Consider the following 18,025-nt stretch of genomic DNA (forward strand, 5'->3'; position numbering starts at 1 on the left):
TCAGTGTGCAGAATTGGAAAGTGTTAACTTCAGTCCTGAACTTCTAGGATACTGAATCATCCATGCAGAAGAAAAATTAGGCTCTGGAACTGGACTTGATCAACACGGAGAGAGATTTCATGTTTCAGATATTAGGATTTCACACTTCGATCAATCTATTATTATTATTTCTTTAAGAAATTGTTGATGATAACTTTGGATGAGATGAGAGTTCGTGTAAATTTTTTATGTATTACATAGAAGAAATACTGCAAGTTATAGCTGGATTTGTCTCTGTACTCGGTTAATTGTCTCGCTGTCAGAAAGGAAATAAGGGGATTCACAAAAATGGAACAGACTCTGAAGCGTAGGAAATAATATCTTTAATGAAATAGACCCAATTAAAAGTCAGCTTTACTTAAAACATATATGTTACAAATCTCAATAGCTTTGAATAAATTCAGTCCTTTCCTACAGAACTGAGTTAGTGTGGCCCGCATGTGGCATTAGATAGAGCACAACCTAGGGAAATGTCTTCTCCGCTAAGGAATCATGTTCTACATGGAGTTTTCTCTCTCTTACCCTGGACTTTTTTCCCCAAAAATAGTAGTTTTCTTTATCATTTAGTTTTATCAATTTGAAGTGAGCACGTTTGGCTCACTATTATTATGAAAAATGAAACTACAGTTAAAGTTTGTGTCGTTTTTGTCACCCACAGGGTGTCTCTGGCTTGGGGTTTCTATGTAAATCACCAGGTTTTAAAATATGTCCTCTGTATGATTTCAGCTGTACCTATGAATGACTGACATGTTTTAGGTGAAATATCCCTTGTCCCCAGTGGTGGCTAAAGTCAGAGCTGTCTTTTTTGAAATATTTTCTTTTACAAGCTTTTATTCATACCCCAAGGACATGTCAGGCTCTCACATACTTCTTTCAAGTATATTCTTACACAAACACATGCTGTGGAGGAAATGCTGACATTTCTTCTCTTGTTACATTCCAAGCACATATTCATCATGGTAAAGCAAACTTAGAATAAATTTAATATTGTAGTACATCATGATTTGGTGAAGCGTGGCCCTCTTCCAAATACTGAAAAATCTGGTTGATGTAAAATAAGAGCAAGTGGACATGTACAACTGGTGGAACAGTAAAGGACGTGCTGGCAGTAAATCAAGCAACGTGGTTATTCTCTAAATAAATGGAGTTTGTTAGTCAGATGAGTTAATTCCCCTCTCTTAGTTATCTTTATGATATTTCTGTGAATGTGAATTAATTTGAAGACCGCTGTGAGATTTGTTTTACTGTATGCTTCACCATTTTATTGAATTTCCTGTGCCTGAAGCATCAATTAGTATGTTTATAGTCAAACTATTCAACAATTTTGATTATTTTTTTTGTTCAATTATCCTTCTCATGGATCCCAGCCAAAGTGTTCTTGTGCCTCACGTGCAGCACACAATCTGTGTGCCCTGGGGGCTCTCACATTTCCAGAGGGGGACAAACTGCCATGCTGTCCTGTTTTTACTGTTCGAGATAAGATATTGTCCTTTCTTGTTTCTGGCAGGCTTGGCTACGAAACTATAATGATGGCTATTGTGGTTGTTATTTTTGTATCTGTTATTTTTATAGCTCCGTAGACAAATAGATACATTCTTTAAATTAGGCAGAGACTTAGTACCTGGGCCTCATTTAGAACACCAGGCTCTAAAATTGCCTCCTGTGAAACATTAGTAATGCCTTTGAATGGCTATTTATTGAATGACTGACTTAAATGTTCTTTTTTTCTAAAAGGAGCTATGCTGCTTGGAGAGCTTGCAGTTTAAGATATTTTTGAAATGTATGTAGAAAAGCCCAGTAGTTATGTTGAAAATTATTTATTGATAGAGAAAGAAGTGAAGGAGTGATATTTAGACTTAAAATTGTTTTCAGGAAGAAATGTCCTGTTTTCCCCTCAAACTCATTTCTGAATTTCTGGAGAAAAAGCGGTTTTATAAACCTCTAAAAATTTCTAGGGCTAAATTGCTGGTGTTGAACATCAGTTGCTTCCCAGCTGTGGAACATTAGAAATCTGCAAGTCTATCATTATATGAATAGCAGGACTTTTGGTGTGAAGCTGATGGTGTAGGCTGCCTCTGCTTTGGTTCCATCTCTTTAGGTTAAAATTCATTCCCAGCACCCATGGCAACTTTCACTGAGTCAGTTTCATCTGACTTTGCACCTAATCAAGCGATAACATCTATCTGTTCTTTGTTATGTAGCCGGGTGAGGAAAGGTTGACAAACCTGGGTGGTGGAAAAGGCCTTGATAACTCAGGAGTACAACCAGATATACTGGAAAACATGATACAGACTCATCTGAACCACTGTGTTCAGACTTGCTTGAGTGCCAAGGTTATTAATCGTGCTTCGTCAACTGTGCTTGATCTGCACTGGCTCTTGCACGGCCTCTGTGGTGCATCAGTGCTGTGATCTCCCGCTTCTGCTTTCTGGGAGGACATAATGGGCAGATGAGTATGATGCAGGGAGATGTAGCCTTGTCCTTGCAGGTTCTGTTAGGACAAAACCTAATCTCTGTGCCGTGCAAGGCAACTGCAGCTGCTTTCAATCCCAAGGAGCATTGCAAGCAGATTATCACGTACACGTGGTGTTGTCTTTGGGTAGACACTCTTGAAAGGAAACTGTAGACTACGTAGTCAGACTGTGGACCAAAGCTTTGGACTTATGTGGACTTGGATCCTGAGTAGAATTCCGAAAGAAGAACATTATTTAGGGAAAGATTTTAAGGTTTCTCCAAAACTGGTCAGGCTACAGACTTGAACTGTGGTTTTCTATTTCTCTTACCCTCATCTTGACCAGAAATTCCCTCTGTGCTTGAAGAAACTCTACTGATGAGTATTCAGAGAAATGTTTGAGTAAATTGGTTGTCCAGAAAAGAAATTTTAATTACAAAAATAATAAAACTGTTAAATTGCCAACTGTTCTACTTATTTAGACTTCAACACACACACCCCACCCTGAGAGCCTGCAGCCCTCACTTAACAATAAAATATAAAAGTACTACTCATCCAAACTATCATTTTGAAAGGTGCTTTTGTGAGTACATGCTCTTACAGCAGCTCCAAATGCCACTTTCTACACAGGCTTTAGATATATTTACTGCACTGAATAATGGTAATAATGTAATTGAATACACCTAATGATAACCAGTTGCCTATTACGAAATGCCTTTTGAATTCCAGCAGCCTGGTGTGGCTGAGGTTCATGGTCCATAAATTCAATTTTAATCCCAAATTAAGTTTATTTATGCTTGCTGTCCATAACAGCCAAGTAAGAAAATGAAACGCCACCTCCTCCCTTGACGTGCCTTTGAAAATGTAGACAATTTCAACTCTGTTGGTTGGATTAGCAGCTACTTGTACAACTTACTGCTGATCCACCAAAATCATTGGATCAATGCCAGTTACTCTCTATAAGAACCTGGCCTAGGGTCTTTTAAAATACAAAATGAATTTCTCAGAAAAAAAGTTTAAAGGTATTTTGTGAAGTATGTGTGATTTTTTTCTAACATATACCTGAAGAAAAATTATTAATGCAAGAACGTCTCATTTTCAGAAATAAGCTGCTCATACGCCAAGTTGTTTCATTTTGTTGGCTATTTGGTTGCCGCTTGCCCAATACTGCAACACATAACCTCTGACTCTGTAAAAAAATTGCTTTTATGGTTTACTTTTATGGAGGTATTTATGTTTAGAGCCTTTGCCAATCTCAACAGAAATGAAATTTCTTTCACTACCTTTTGTCTTGAAGCTTGAATTGTTTAGCATTATGTCTTGGTTGCATTTGAGTCATATTGCTATATAATGGTTGCACTCTGTCAAGCATTCGCGGGGCAAGAGTGTATTGTAGCAGCATAGGAAAATACTATACATGTTATACAATAATGGGAAGATTTTTAGATGTTAGAGAAGAAAGCTTTCTTTACAGACACGAGGCTTAAGTAAATTCTGACATATTACTAGTATTCGGTAGACTGCATGCCTATGTGAGAACTACTTGGGGTAGCACTTCTAAGCAGCTGTGCGTACCTCACTGAGATCTTGATTTTATTTCTAATGTGGTTTGACTAATACATTTTGTACCTGTTGAAATCAAATACGAAGAAATACTTTAAAAGCTGCCTAAAACAGGATACATGGACTCACTCTGCTAGTAAAGTTAAATTATTAATGGTTTAATTTCTTATTTTTTCCGCAGGATTTGAGGTTCCAATTAAAACCGTGTTTGGGCCATTGCTTTGCCTGCCAGTGCTTAATCTTCTCCGAAAGCCTCATCACTTATCTAAAACAAAAGAAGAACGAGGTAAGGAGAGAAAGTAATGAAATGCAGCATAGCACATCTGTCAAAGGAACAGAAAGTAGCTTTAAAAAAATCCAGGATCAATGACATTAAAAAATTTTGTTGAGAGCTAAATAGGTTCATGTTAAGCATCTTAATACTAAGGGTCTATAACTACCATTATGTTCTTGCATGTGCTGAAGGTTGGGTGGTTTGTTTGAGAGGTTTACTCTTGATGTGGCCACAGGATACAGGTGACTGATAGGAACAGGAGCTCTGGAATTGCTGAATGCAACCCTCTGCACTGTGCAGTCCTTTAAAAGATTGTTTGACATCTTGATGCTAAACTTATGAATATAATTAACAATTCTGAAGTTATTTAAAATTCAGTTTGAGGTCAGTACAGATTTATGTTCTCCAGATATGCATAGGTATTGGGTGCTGTATTAAAAGACTTTCCCATTTCAGCACCTAGAGCTACGATGTCCTTTGCTGTTGATAATGGATCTTTCTGAAGTACCTGGAACTGACTACTTGTGCTATGTCATTAGGATTGCAGTAATATACAACAAGACAGGCAGAACTAGAGGTGACACGACACAGAGAGTAGTACAATGATTTAATTAGCCATGATGGGATAATGATGTAAGGGAGACATGGTCTGAAAAACATGAGCCTTTTTTGAGTATGGAAAGTATAGCCTGCAGTGGCCACCTCTGTAGTCACTGCTGATGTTTAACAAAAGAGAATATCAGCATCTCACTCCCATTTTCCCCATTCAGTCCTTTCTGCATTCTCAGATTTCTGCCATGGGCCAGGTTAAAAGTCATCCCAGCCGGTACAGTTCAGGCTCGGTGGCTACTCAGCCGCCTCATATGAAAACCGATAGTCTAGAAAGCCTGTTGGCTTCTCTGCTTTTCGAAATACAATATCATGCATTTGGTTTGGGATTGTTGAGCATGTGTGTTACCTACAGTCTCTCTCAGGAAAAACATTTATAATGTTTCTTTTCTAGCTGTATAAAGGATATCATTAGCTTGGAAAAATCTCACTGGCATCGTCAGAGCGTGCTGTCAGCCATAAGTAAAGTTGGTTTTAGTAGGTGTAGTTTTTAAAGCATGTTCACTGAGGGACAGTTGTACTTCCAGACATAGAGTTGATAATATACATAACTGGCTGTTACAAGCATTCCTAAAATATTTTCTGTGCAATTGTTATCAGAAACTACTCTGACATATGTAGATTGTTGGACATGCTGGGTGTAAATCTTTGTGGGTTTGCCAAATAATCTAACGGTTTCTGAATCCCATCTTACTGCAGCTGTGCCTTACAGCACAATTGCATTCTGCATTGTGCATCTTGGATATCATTTCTGCTAAAAGCTGGGGACAGTCACAGAAACCCATTTTGACTAATATTTGATCTTACAGAATTTGAGCAATCCATTTGCTGAGTAGCTACAAAACAGCTCTCATGGTATTGGTCTTTAAGACTGGAAAATATTATGAAACAAAAACGTTTATATAATTCAAAAACGAATTTTTAGCACTGTTTATGGGAGGAAAATGGGGTCCATATATAGAACTAGTTACAGACAGGGTCCATTTAAAAAAAAATTCAAACTTAAACCATTCTTGATGGAATTTGAAAAAAGTTCTCTTGATCCATCTGTAGGTCTTCACCTTTCTTTTTGGTGTCTTATATTTTTATTTCAGAGCTATTCTTTCAGTAGATAGATATCTCAAATTTAATGCCTTAGAGATTCTTCAATATTTTCTTGTTTAATAAACTAACTTTTACATATTGAGAACCTTCCTGCTTCTTCAGAGCCCTGCTGAGGTATGTTAACAACTTAAAAGCCTTACAATGATGAGTGTGGATGATGTTTTAAAAAGATGGTATGCTGAACTGGCACCTGAAATGAGTTATGTGCTATCTGTGTATGCTTTTTAATTGGTGCTCCTATCAGTACTGAAAATGGTCAAATTTTTGTTGTGGTTTCTAGTGGGAAAAAAGGCTTATATGATTACAGTAACATATATGAGTGAGATGGCTGGGCGCTTCTATCCATTACCTGATAATTTTTTGACTGATTTTTTTTTTTTTTTTAAGTCCAATGACTGGTATTAATTGGAAGTTTTGAAAGAAAATTACTTTCCTGAGATTATAGTGAAAATACTTGGCTGTGCGGAGGGGGAAAAAAAAGAAGATTTTTAATATGCCCTGGGGGAAGGCCACTTAGTAAGCTCCTCCAGGACAGTCTATGAAAGAGACAGACCTAATTAATGTGGCAAGCTTCGAGAAGTGTTTTAAAGATGGGAAGATCCACAAAGGAGAAAACTTGTGAATGCAGGGTTCCACTCTAGAAATCAGACTGCCTTCCTGCTGGTGTGCCTGTTTCTTTGTAAGATGCTAATATTTGATATCAAAACCAGGGGCTCAATCTTGCAGCAATAGGAACATTTATTTTCAGTTTATAGCTTTTATGTTTAAGCCCATAAAGCATTGTTGTATGTATGGTTGCTAGGCATTGTGTACTTTATGGTTTATTACATTTGCAGTTTCAACTGTAAATAGAAAAAAAACATTTATTTTACTTACGGGACAGCTTATTGTTCTTATTGAACAGTAACAAACATTATACCATGGACGAAATCTCTGTTATTAGCTATATTAGGTATATGATTAGACATCACTCTTATAAGCCATGTCTTACATTGCTATTTTATTAATTCCTGTTAGCTTGTACAATCAGGGAAGGGTTCTGCAGCAAAGTCCTTAAGAGGGTGCAATATATGTCAACGCACGGCTCCTAGCCATTGCCAAGTCTTGATAGTATTACAGGCCTTCAAGATGAAATGTGATTTCCTGGATAATTTGTATAATGCATATTTAAAGTATTCAAATTTTCAAGATGCATTTGGATTTACAAGCTATAAAAGATAAAGCATGCTTCGCACTTTCTATTTCAGATATAATGCTGTTTGAAATGCTAGAGGGTTCTCTTCCATATAGTGGATGGTTCACTCTGAGGATCTTAAACGTTCATTTCTACTGGTTCTTATATCAGAGACTCTCTATTAATATTGCTGTAGTGAAATAGGAGACTGCTGGGAATCTCTAGGCAATCAATGAAAAATACTTTGCAACAATACTGTTCTATTCACTTTCGTTTAAGGTTGTGAAATCAATTCACACACATTAATAAAGTGTTACAGTAAGCTCCTGAGCAATCAGTCCTAGGAACCTGTAAACTGAGATAAAAATGGATAACAGCTACACTATGGCAGGGGAAACTAACCAACCCTGTGCTGGGCTGTTTTCTGCGGACCTTCTTCGACACCTGAGAAGTTTTGTTTCCAAAAATGTTCATGAGTTGCAGCTTCCCAGGTCTGGAGTCTTCTTTTTGAGACAAAGTTTTGATTCTTCAATCAGGGCTCTGGTCCATCTTGAGCTTTTTATTAACTTGATGTAAATTTTAACAGAATCTGAAGAAAAGGAAACAAAGCCACTAACTGGAGAGGAAATAAAAGTTTGTTCAACTTCCTGAGAATAAAATCATTTTTCTAATGACAGTAGTCACCTTGCCTATATATAGAAACTTTCTTGCAATGATTGTGTTTGATGTTCAATCTCTTTTACACTATAGAAAGCCTAGACAAATAATTGTGAATTAAGGACAAGGAGAAATAAACAGCTGCTCAAACTACAAATGGCAAAGCCTTAGCTGTGTTTGACAGGCTGTTTCTTTCTTTCTCAGTTTCTTTTTCCCCATTCTGAGTAAAATATATTAAGTGCAGTGTTCCTTGCTGCATTATGTATTTTTTTCAAATTTTACAGTTACAAATTTTACCTCTGTCTATTAATATAAAACTGTTAATCTGTATTTACCGCTCCTAGCCAAGATGGCTTAATGTAGGACAGAGCTGCTGAATTATCCATTTTCCGAAAGTGCCTGGCGAGTCTCATTAACTTGTCTTACTGGAACCTCATTCCACCTTTCACAGGCTACAAATGTGCTAGCAATATGTGTCATAGTAATTCCAGGATATGTGTATAGTTGGTGTAAGTTTTCGAGGTAGCAAAGTAGACAGTTGTATGCTTTATCCTTTATTCTTGTGTACAACAAAAACTCCATTTGTTATCAATGGCAATCTATAATGCCAAGGCGACATGTTTCACCTTGCCTGGCACTGTAAATCACATGCACGTCTACCCTGTCTTTTGAATCGTGATCTCATATCTTCCTTGTTGTTACTTATAATAACAAAACACTAAGGACAGAATTAAAACGGTTCTTAGAACTGGAACTATCAAGCAGTGAAATGCCATTACTCCTTTAATTACATACATTTAAAAAAATTAAAAAAAAAAAAGTAGAAGTTGCTATAGGATTCCAGCAGTGCAATTTCTCAGTAACTCACCATGGAGACAGTTGCTTGCAATCATCCAGAGTTCTGTCCTTTAAGAAAAATGTATCCTTATGCAATTCAAATTATTTTACTATCTTTGAAGTCTCATTTTAGAAATCACTGATGTATTAACTTAGCTTAATCATCTATCTGAGTTTAGGCTAGGAAAAGCACATATGTGGTAGAGATGTTTCTTACTTCTTCCAACATGTTTTATAAACCAGTGAATCAGTAACAGGAAAGATAAAATGAATAATTCAGTAGATATCAATGCTGACCAAGGACCAGAGATGCTTAGGGTATTAATATATTTTTGTTTTCTTGCCTGTATGCCATAATTTTACAGATAAAGTGTATTTTGGAATAGATAAAGCTGATCACTATTTACCATTTCTATACATATAGTAAATAGTGTGTGCTCCTATTAGTATTAGAAGGATCATGTGAGTACGTTTTGTGATTCTGTGATGTATTTCGTAGACATCAAAAGTCAATAAGCGATTAAATATATGCCTTCTGCTTAGCATGTCTTACTTAGACTTCCACAAAAGTGTTCACATCCTGTTCTTTTTATCTTCTGGCTGGTTCGTTAATGTTTTCCAGCACAAGCGGGGCCTGTGGCACCAAACAGTAGTCCCCCAGACTATTTGAACATTGCTGTGGTTGTTGAATGCTGCCTTGCTTAAAAGGGAACCAGCACTGAATTGTCCTTCTCTTAGGCTGTCAGTGCACAGCAAGGCTAGAAATAACACACTGCTGGAGGAACTCGGAACATTTTAGGCACGAGAGCTCAAAGATGCCTCTTCTTAACACTGGTGCAGTCCTAGCACGGGCTTGCCGCAGGATGGTTGTTTCAAGGTCTGCTGCTCTGAGCCTTTGTGCACACCCAAGCCTCGCTGCACTCTGGGGTCGGGGCAGTGAGGCAGAGGAGGGCAGCATTTGCTCTGTTCCTCGACAGCATGCGCTCACTAAAAGATTGCAGTCCAAGTTCAACTTTACTTGAGGCTACACATAAGAGTTTAATGTCTTTTAGTGATCATTTGATTTTGTTAAGAGCAAAGATAACATCAGAATTAATATTCTGATCATTTCTCTGTGGTTGCAGCAACCTCTACTACAACTCTTCTCTGTTCTCAGAAAAATTATTTGGAGATTCTCTTGGATAGTAACTTATTTAGCTTTGTGTTAGCATGATATTCTCAAGTTCTGCCTCCAGAGATTTAGATAAAACTATTTAAGGAGACTGATCTCATCCTAATCCTTGTTAGGCATTCTTCCAAATCTTAAAACTAGAGCTGCAGTAATCTCACACTATTGTGGTGGTTTTGTATGTGGTTTTCTTTTTGTTTTTGAACTCCAGAAGCTCACTACTTAAAAGAATAGCTGCTACAGGTCAGGATGTGTGTAGGTGGGAAAATATGAACGGTGCTAACATACCTCTGTCTTGGTGGTACTGTCCTTTGTGGTACGCATGTTAAATTCAGCTGAAAAATATAAAGAGGTATCAAGTATGGAAAAAAAACTTTACAAAAACAAACCAAAACAGCATGTGTAAGCTCTTAATTTAATTACTGCAGATTTATTTTGATTTGTATCTGAAACACAGCAGGCAGAAAAGAGAAATTGTGTTTGCTGGAATAAAAATAGATCATTTCAATACACAGTATTTTCCATTAAGCTCGCTGTAGGCTTAGAAGCCAAAGAGCTCCTGTGTTTTCTATTCCTTCATTTAAGGAGGTTTTACATTATGTTTTAAACATAAAACGCATTTCTAGGTAGTAATACTGGAAATTTTGATACTGTTTTAGCAGAGTGGCTCCTTCCTTACAGTATCAAGAAGGCTAGGGCCAGCGACTTGGGTAAATCTGAGATGTCAGGTGATTGGTCTCCCTGACATCTCCAGAACCCCCTTGGGGAGATGTTTTATCTTACATCCCTGGTGTCAGCAGGGCTTTCAGCTGCACAGGTCCAGACCCACTACAGTCACCCAGGCTCTTAGTTTCCATTAGTGGGATGTACAAAATTTGCAGTTTCTGCACAGCATCTGTCCAGTGGATTTCTGTGTACGTGCAGGCAGGCTGTACAAGCAGGAACGGAGAGTTTCAAGCCTCTCTCAGTGCCTTTTACCAGAGTTCAGGCAACAGCTCCTGGACATCGGCATGCTGGACACTTAGCCGTGCCTTTGCTCAGTGCTGTGCCACCCCCAGCTTCGCTTAGGCAGGGTGCTGCTGTAATCATTGCGTACTCTGAGCACTCTGAGATCCTCTTCCAGAGCTCTGATGGCAGGAGAGCTGCTGGGAGCCGTCAGCTGTTAGAGTGCAGGAGAACTTGTAGAAGAAAGAAAGGTTACTTACCAGTGAAAGTTGTGCTTTGAGTACTTGACAGACACATTTACATTTCACCTGCCCTTCCCCTCTCATTGCCCTCCCAGGTGTGGGGGACAGGAATAACTCAAAGTGTTGGTGTAGAAGGGGATGTGTTTGTCCTCTTGTAAAGAGTGGTGCAAAGAAACACTTCATTGTAGAGCACGGATTCAGGATAAGTAACTAGCCATTTGTGGTGCCTGCAGTGCATCAGGTTTGTGTTGGGCTTGGCAACAGTGCATTGGAGCAGGAGAAATCCAATTCATATATAAACAGCTATAGCCAATAATACCACATGGACATTTTAAAAGCAATTTGGAAATGGAAATACAGAGATCAGGGAAAAGATTGAATTATAATTCAGTGATCCCATATTTATAAATTATCTGGTATCTATAACACTTGAAAATAGGATTTATTTGCTTTAATAATTCATGGAAAGTTCACAGAAGGTAATTTATTAATAATACAGTGTCATCAATATGGATTTTGCCCAATTCCTATTTCCATTCTATTGAGCTTACTGGTCTGTTTTATTACAGCAGCAGAAAGCTCTGTTTTAAAGAGTGGTGGAAAGACTCCTATTACCTTGTTTTCAAAATAAAATGTAGAGATGTTGGTGGGATGTGTACAGCTCCAGTTTGAAGTCAGGAGTAGCTACAAACAGAATTAAAAGTACACTCCTGCTTAGATGGACAGTAAAGGTCACTATGCAGGAAAATACTTACAGCATGTGCTTAGATTTGAGTCACACCACTAAAATCAATGGAGGAATGACTTTTATACTTATTGGTATAATTATACTGTTAAGACACTGAAGTGTTCTGCTGATTCAGAGCCAGAGTGTTCGAGTGCTCTGCAGAGCAAAGCCTAATGCATCAGAAATGTGCCAATTGCAGTCTGTTTACCAAATTCTTTAATATTCCATCATTAACTTCAGCTGTTTACTGTGCTCTTAACATAAACTAGTGCTGTCCCTACAAGGTATTGGTCTGTAAATGATGCTCTCTTAACACTATCAGTAGGGTGGGGCTAATTATTTATTTGCATTCAGATTTTTTTCCCCACAAAATAAGTTTCTCAAGCTTCTGTATGCTAATATCGTATCTGAAACAATTTGCTGTGGAGCAAATAATCTTGATCTTTTCAGAGAAAAAAATGTATGTATATATTTGGTCAGTTTTATTACTACAGAGGCTGGGACAGTAGTTCTTAAGAAAGCAGATCTGTTCATTCCCCAGAGATTACTAGAAAATATGCACCAAATAAGTAATTCTGCCTATGATGATTCCACTCTAATAAGTATAAATTTATATATAAAAAACTAAATAGAAGCAATGGAATGGGTTGATTAGGTCTATGTCCAGAACTGCACACTGTAGCAGCTCAGATGTTTTTTCATTGTCTGCTGTTGGTGATGCCAGACTTACTGGTGGTTGTCACAGCTTACGCTGTGTGCACACGTGTACAGCCCACCTGCTCCATTACGTTTTCGAAAAGTAGTTGGGATGCTTCTGTTACATACAAACACTTGAAGGAAGGTGCAAAGAGGACAGACAGAGCAAGGCTCTTTTCAGTGGGTCGCAGTGACAGCACAGGAGGCAATGGGCACAAAATGAAACAGGTGGTTCCCCCTGGACATCAGGAAGTAATTCTTTATTCTGTGAGTGACGGAGCCCTGGCACAGGTGGCCCAGAGATGCTGTGAGGTCTTCTCCTTGGAGATCTTCAAAAGGTGTCTGGCTGTGGTCCTGGGCACCCTGCTTCGGGTGGCCCTGTTGGAGCAGGGGTTGGACCAGAGGGACCCAGAGGTCCCTGCCAACCTCCATAATTCAGAGATTGTGTGATATTTAATTTATGGAAACAGTATGCTAACTTAAAATACAGGTGCAGTGATTTCTGGTAAATCACCTTGCATGTTTTTTAGTTTCACATGCATTAAGTACAAACCATGAAAGCCGCAGCACAGAGCTGCATATAGAAGAGCTTTCCAGAAACATATAAGCAAGTAACACATGTTCTGATACATCTGCAGCCTGTAAATTAAGGAGAGGAGAAATTGTATTCTAGAAACTTATTTTAGAAATCCTTCTAGAAAAATTGTTACTGATACTCAGGCGTCTGCATTTTTATTCTTGCCACTTCTCAGCCAGTAGAGAAGGACATATCCTACTGCTACTTTCGTTGTGAATCATTCCTCATAAAACAATCTGTTCTCTTAGTGGCACTTGTTATTAATCAAGGTTTCTTTCCTCCATTAGAGTCGTTGTCTCAATCACTTCAGTATATATAATCACTAACTTTTTGCATTGCACTAGCGAGTAGGTGCTCTTATATGTCTGTCAAAGGGGTGCTGGCACATTTAGTGTGATGCTTTGCAATTTCAGTGAGAACACTAATGGCTGAAATGTGATTGCTTTTTTTTAATAAAAAAAAAAAAACATGTTCCCCACAGAGAGAGGAGAGAGAAAAGGATGGAAATTTCCAAACTCAATTAATTTTTGTATCATTAAAACATTCAAAAGTATGAAAGAATGCTCTTGCAGAATCAATCATTTCATAATATATCTGCAGAAACACTAGGCTCATGTTATCCTAAAGAGAATACGAAAAAGGCTAAAGTATCAATTTTGTACAATATAGCATGTATTTGCGGAGTATGGCACGAAAATTTTCACTCTAACAAATGAAATGGAGGAGGAGAGGGAGACCGCGTGTAGATAAAACATTCTTTATAGGTATGGTATTGTTTTCTCTCTTTCTGCCTGGAACAAATAGAGATAAAGACAGATGAGATGTAATACATTATCAATTAGATATTGATGATTTGTTTTAATGCAGGAAGGTATCTGTTGAAATAATAATAATAAATCTGAGAGACTCCAGAAATGACTCAGTTCTTTCGTACAAGTGATGCTTTTTCTTTAACACTTGGAGACCATACTGACAAGCTACTTTAAAACCAAGATAAAAGAAAGAAACAATGAAGAAAAGAAACAGTTCAAAAGTAAATGTGTGACTACATAGCTATGTTTTCAAAATGGGACTTCTCATTAAGTTTTCTCTGGACTTTTCAGCTACCTCTTTCTTGATTTCCATTGATGGCTGCACTTTTTATTCCCCTTCCAGGCTTTACATACTACCTGCTTTTTCTTCCTGCCCATTTTTACATGAACCTTATGGTTTTCATTCTCTAATACAGGTAAATTCTGCCTCTTCTTTATTCTTTCCCTGTCTTTCACCTTGCTTGACAATTGTTTTGTAGAGATCTGACGAGAAATCTTCCATTCCCACAACTCTAGACATGATTAGTTTTTCTTTGTAAGGGGTTCTGCACCATTGCTGAATTTGACTGCATCAGATTTCAGCAGTTAAAGCATCTTTCAAAGTCCTGACATAATTTGTCTTTCTCTCTTAGCTCATTTAATCTACCCTACTTACCTTTTGCCTATTTTCTCCAATTAGGTTTTCATCTTTTAAGATTTGCCTCTTTTCTCATATAATCCCATACTTCTCTAACAGCTTTCTCTTTACCATTTTATGTCCCTACACTCTGGGGTATTTCCCAGAGCCATCATAATCTCCCTTACACATTCACATGCTCTCGCTGAATCTCTATCCTAACTTGTTGGATGATAAGCTGTTTGTGAAAGAGATCTGCTATATGATTTTATACCTCATGTACATTTACTCAAGTACTTAAAACATAAAAATGGTGTGGGCCTGCATCATCACTGAATTTTGTATCCTCTGTCTTGAAACTAAGAAAGATTTCAAAATGATTACTATAAACAAAATGATACTGTAATTCTCAGAATCATTTGGATAGTTCTGTTAATCCTGGTCATACACATCTGTCTTGAAAACACAGGAAAATCCCTTTTTCCTATTGTGAATCCTTCTAATGGGGAGATTTAGGGTTGGATCCAGCCGTTTTGGAGCCAGCATAATTCAGAAAGGGGATTTGTCCCCCTGCGTTTACTGTGTTAGCAATGCTCCCCCACGCAGCATTGCAGTGCATATCACAGGAACAATGCAATCTCTGCTTGGATTGCTGCCGGCACGACAGCAAACCCCGAGTGAAGAACAGGTGCTGGGGGGTGGCCCTGCTTCTCCTGCCTCATCGCTTGCACGTTGTGAGCATGGTAAGGAGAGAGTACCCAAGGCAGCCGCGTGCAGGAGGATGTGAGGCTGTTGTCGAGGGCTTTTCTTCTCCCATCACCACAGACCAACTACCTCCTGGTCCGCACACAAATGATTTTATGCTACTGCTCAGATGGTAACTGCTGCTTGTGCTGTCTGCAGTATTCTGATCGTGGTGATTTAGTACTATGAGACTGTTAGGATATCATTTCTTAATTCTGAGGCTGCTCTGTTCAAGCATTGTGGCTCATCAAATCCCATATCTAGTCTTTTATATTCCTTTTAGAAAAGAAAGAAAATCAAATGAAGTCTTTGAGTATACATTTAATTTTGGTGCAGCATGGATCATTATGCCGTGCAACCACCATTTAGGAAATGGTTATTATATGGAGCCTGATGGGTTTTTGCCTTGGAAGGCTTATGAAAGCATTTTTTCCCTTCGGAGGCTCACTTGCTCGTGCGGGGCAGCTCGCCTGTGCTCAGGGCTCGGAGAACTGAGTGCAACCTGCACCTCCCCGAGGGAGAGGCCGGCACCAAGGAGCCTCCTTGTTAGTGCGTGATTAGTGTTGATTAGCAGGGTGATGACAACCCTAATTAGATTCCGAGGGAACCTGGGAAACAAAACTTTGCAGCTGAGTTACCAGGCTGGACTAATTAGAGGGGTACTCCAGTGTGTTAGGACGGTACTCTGCTGCCTGGGTAAAAACAGCTGCAAACGCTGCTTTAGCTCCTGACTCATGCGGTTTTTGATGAAGATGTTCTTAATGAGGAACAGAGTTTTCCTCCTGTAGGGATTTCTTTGGTTTAGGGAGGAGGACGGTGATGTCAGAAGACCCAGCCAAGCCTTCCTGCAGGCCCTGTTTGTTATCTGCACTGTGTGTTTAGTGGGGTGACACAAAGGGCCCAGGCCTCTAATTACTGCTGAGTCTGAGACAGTTATCTTTTAATAATAGTAATTTAAAGCTTTTAATAATGTTGTGAGGGAAGAACCTTTTTTTGAGCTACATGATGTTCTGCATTGTATAATTTATCTCTGTGTAGTTTCTAAGTTAATTAAGTTATAGAGTAATTAAACCCCATCCCTTGCAGCTTTGTCGGTTTCCTGTATATATGAAGCAGGTGTTGATATATTAGATGCTATCTCTTATGGAAGAGGTGTGGAAAATTTTAATAGCCATTGTGCAATTATATTTTGAGTTACCCTGCTAATGGGATTTATTGGTTTTCCTGTATTTGCTTTCATTTATGTCTAGTTTGGCTTATATAAATCTGCACAATGTAGTAGTTTAATTGCCAGTGGAATCCAGGCTGAAAGCCAGCTTTTAAGGAGTATTGGTAATGTAGTGTCTGGATCTGGTGGGAGGAGAGGAGGGTGCAGGGAAGAGTGTATGGGCTGTGGCTATAAATTACCATGGTCTGTGTCTGTCTGTTGGAACATCATGCTTTAACGGGGAAATTCTGAGGAAGGCTGTATTTTCTAGACTGTTTTTATTTTATTTTCATATTTTTTTCTAGTCAATATTATTCTAACAGAGCTTGGAGGAAGAATCTGTTAATGGCATGCTTGCAATAGAAGTAAGCACGGGTGAATTGGGTTGGATAGGATTTTTAAAGACGAAACTCTAGCATTCCTGTTCTAAACAACTGCATCGGTGCACAGTTACAGTTCAAATATGCCATCTTGATAAACTTAATTGTTTCACCTAGTATAACAGATGACCGTTTGGCTGCTTATTTTAGAAGATCAGTTAAGCCAAGACTTCTGGTATTAAGTGGAAAAAAAAGGTGATGACTGTTGGAGAAAGGACGTGAAATAGTCACACAGTGTGAAAAGACAGATGGTATCATTATTAAATGATAGACAGTTATAATATACACGGATAGCAGCGTAGGTATACAGCAGTTGCTATTGAGTATTTACAAATAATGTCCATTATAAATACCATGAGTCTTCTGTTGAAACCAGCCTGTCTCATACCTTAGAGTGCATTGGCAGTGTTTCACCTGGGACATGCTCAGGCACTGCTTTAAGAATCCTCTGAGTTTGATAGCAGTTGATTTTAGCCAGTTTTCAAGTATTTCTTTGTCTTTTTCTTGTAGTACAGCACACTTTCTTAGTCTTTACTTGTATGCTGTGTTCAGTGTAATCCCATGTACCACGGTATTTTTGGGCCCAGTTTTAATTCATGAAATGCTACCAAATTTGTAGTTACAAATGAACCTAGATTCTATATTGTCATATAGGCAACACTTACATAATGTAATTTAAATGCGAATTATTCCTCTCTTTCTAGAAAAGTGTGTGCCCTTTTTCTGTGGCTGGCATGCCAGAGAAGTTCAGCAGATTGAGTGGTGGCAAACTGATGCTTGTCTGAAGCTCTAGAGAGATGTAAATAAGGCAGACATGGCAGAAGGTGCATCCTTGCTCCATCCACGTGCAAACAGCCACGTCGCTTTTGCCTAGTGTTGGTCTAGGCTTCTGCGGAGGAAGAAATACAAGCACACTGAAGGATTTGCATCCTTCCCAAATTCATTGCTTTTCTTAAAATACTGAGCTGAATTTAGTGCTCAGTTTAAAAATGCTATTTCAGTAATTGTTTAAAGGCCAACTGGTGAGGCACTAAACAAAAGCTATCGTGTTTGTAAAGCAAAAAGCATTCGCTATAACAGCTTCTTGCTATTTTCTGATGCCGGGGGGATGGGAAGGCTTTGAAACCTATGCTATGAATCATTCCCAACATTTTCTGTTACTGAAACGTGAATATTATTTTTAAATGTGTAACAATGCTATT

The 18,025-nt window shown here is 38.4% G+C and overlaps 1 protein-coding gene across 11 annotated transcripts in view; it reads left to right on the top strand.

Annotated features, from left to right (window-relative positions):
* TENM1 (teneurin transmembrane protein 1) overlaps nt 1-18,025 on the top strand; it is an 854,834-nt gene that overhangs the window by 329,362 nt on the left and 507,447 nt on the right. For all 11 annotated transcript variants that reach the window (XM_080553265.1, XM_080553267.1, XM_080553268.1 and 8 more), the window contains one exon: nt 4,236-4,340. The gene's annotated coding sequence lies outside the window, so the exon portion shown is untranslated. The remainder of the gene's footprint in view (nt 1-4,235; nt 4,341-18,025) is intronic.

Source organism: Anser brachyrhynchus (genome assembly GCF_964034855.1).
Source record: "Anser brachyrhynchus genome assembly, chromosome: 13".
Classification (NCBI taxonomy): Eukaryota; Metazoa; Chordata; class Aves; order Anseriformes; family Anatidae; genus Anser; species Anser brachyrhynchus.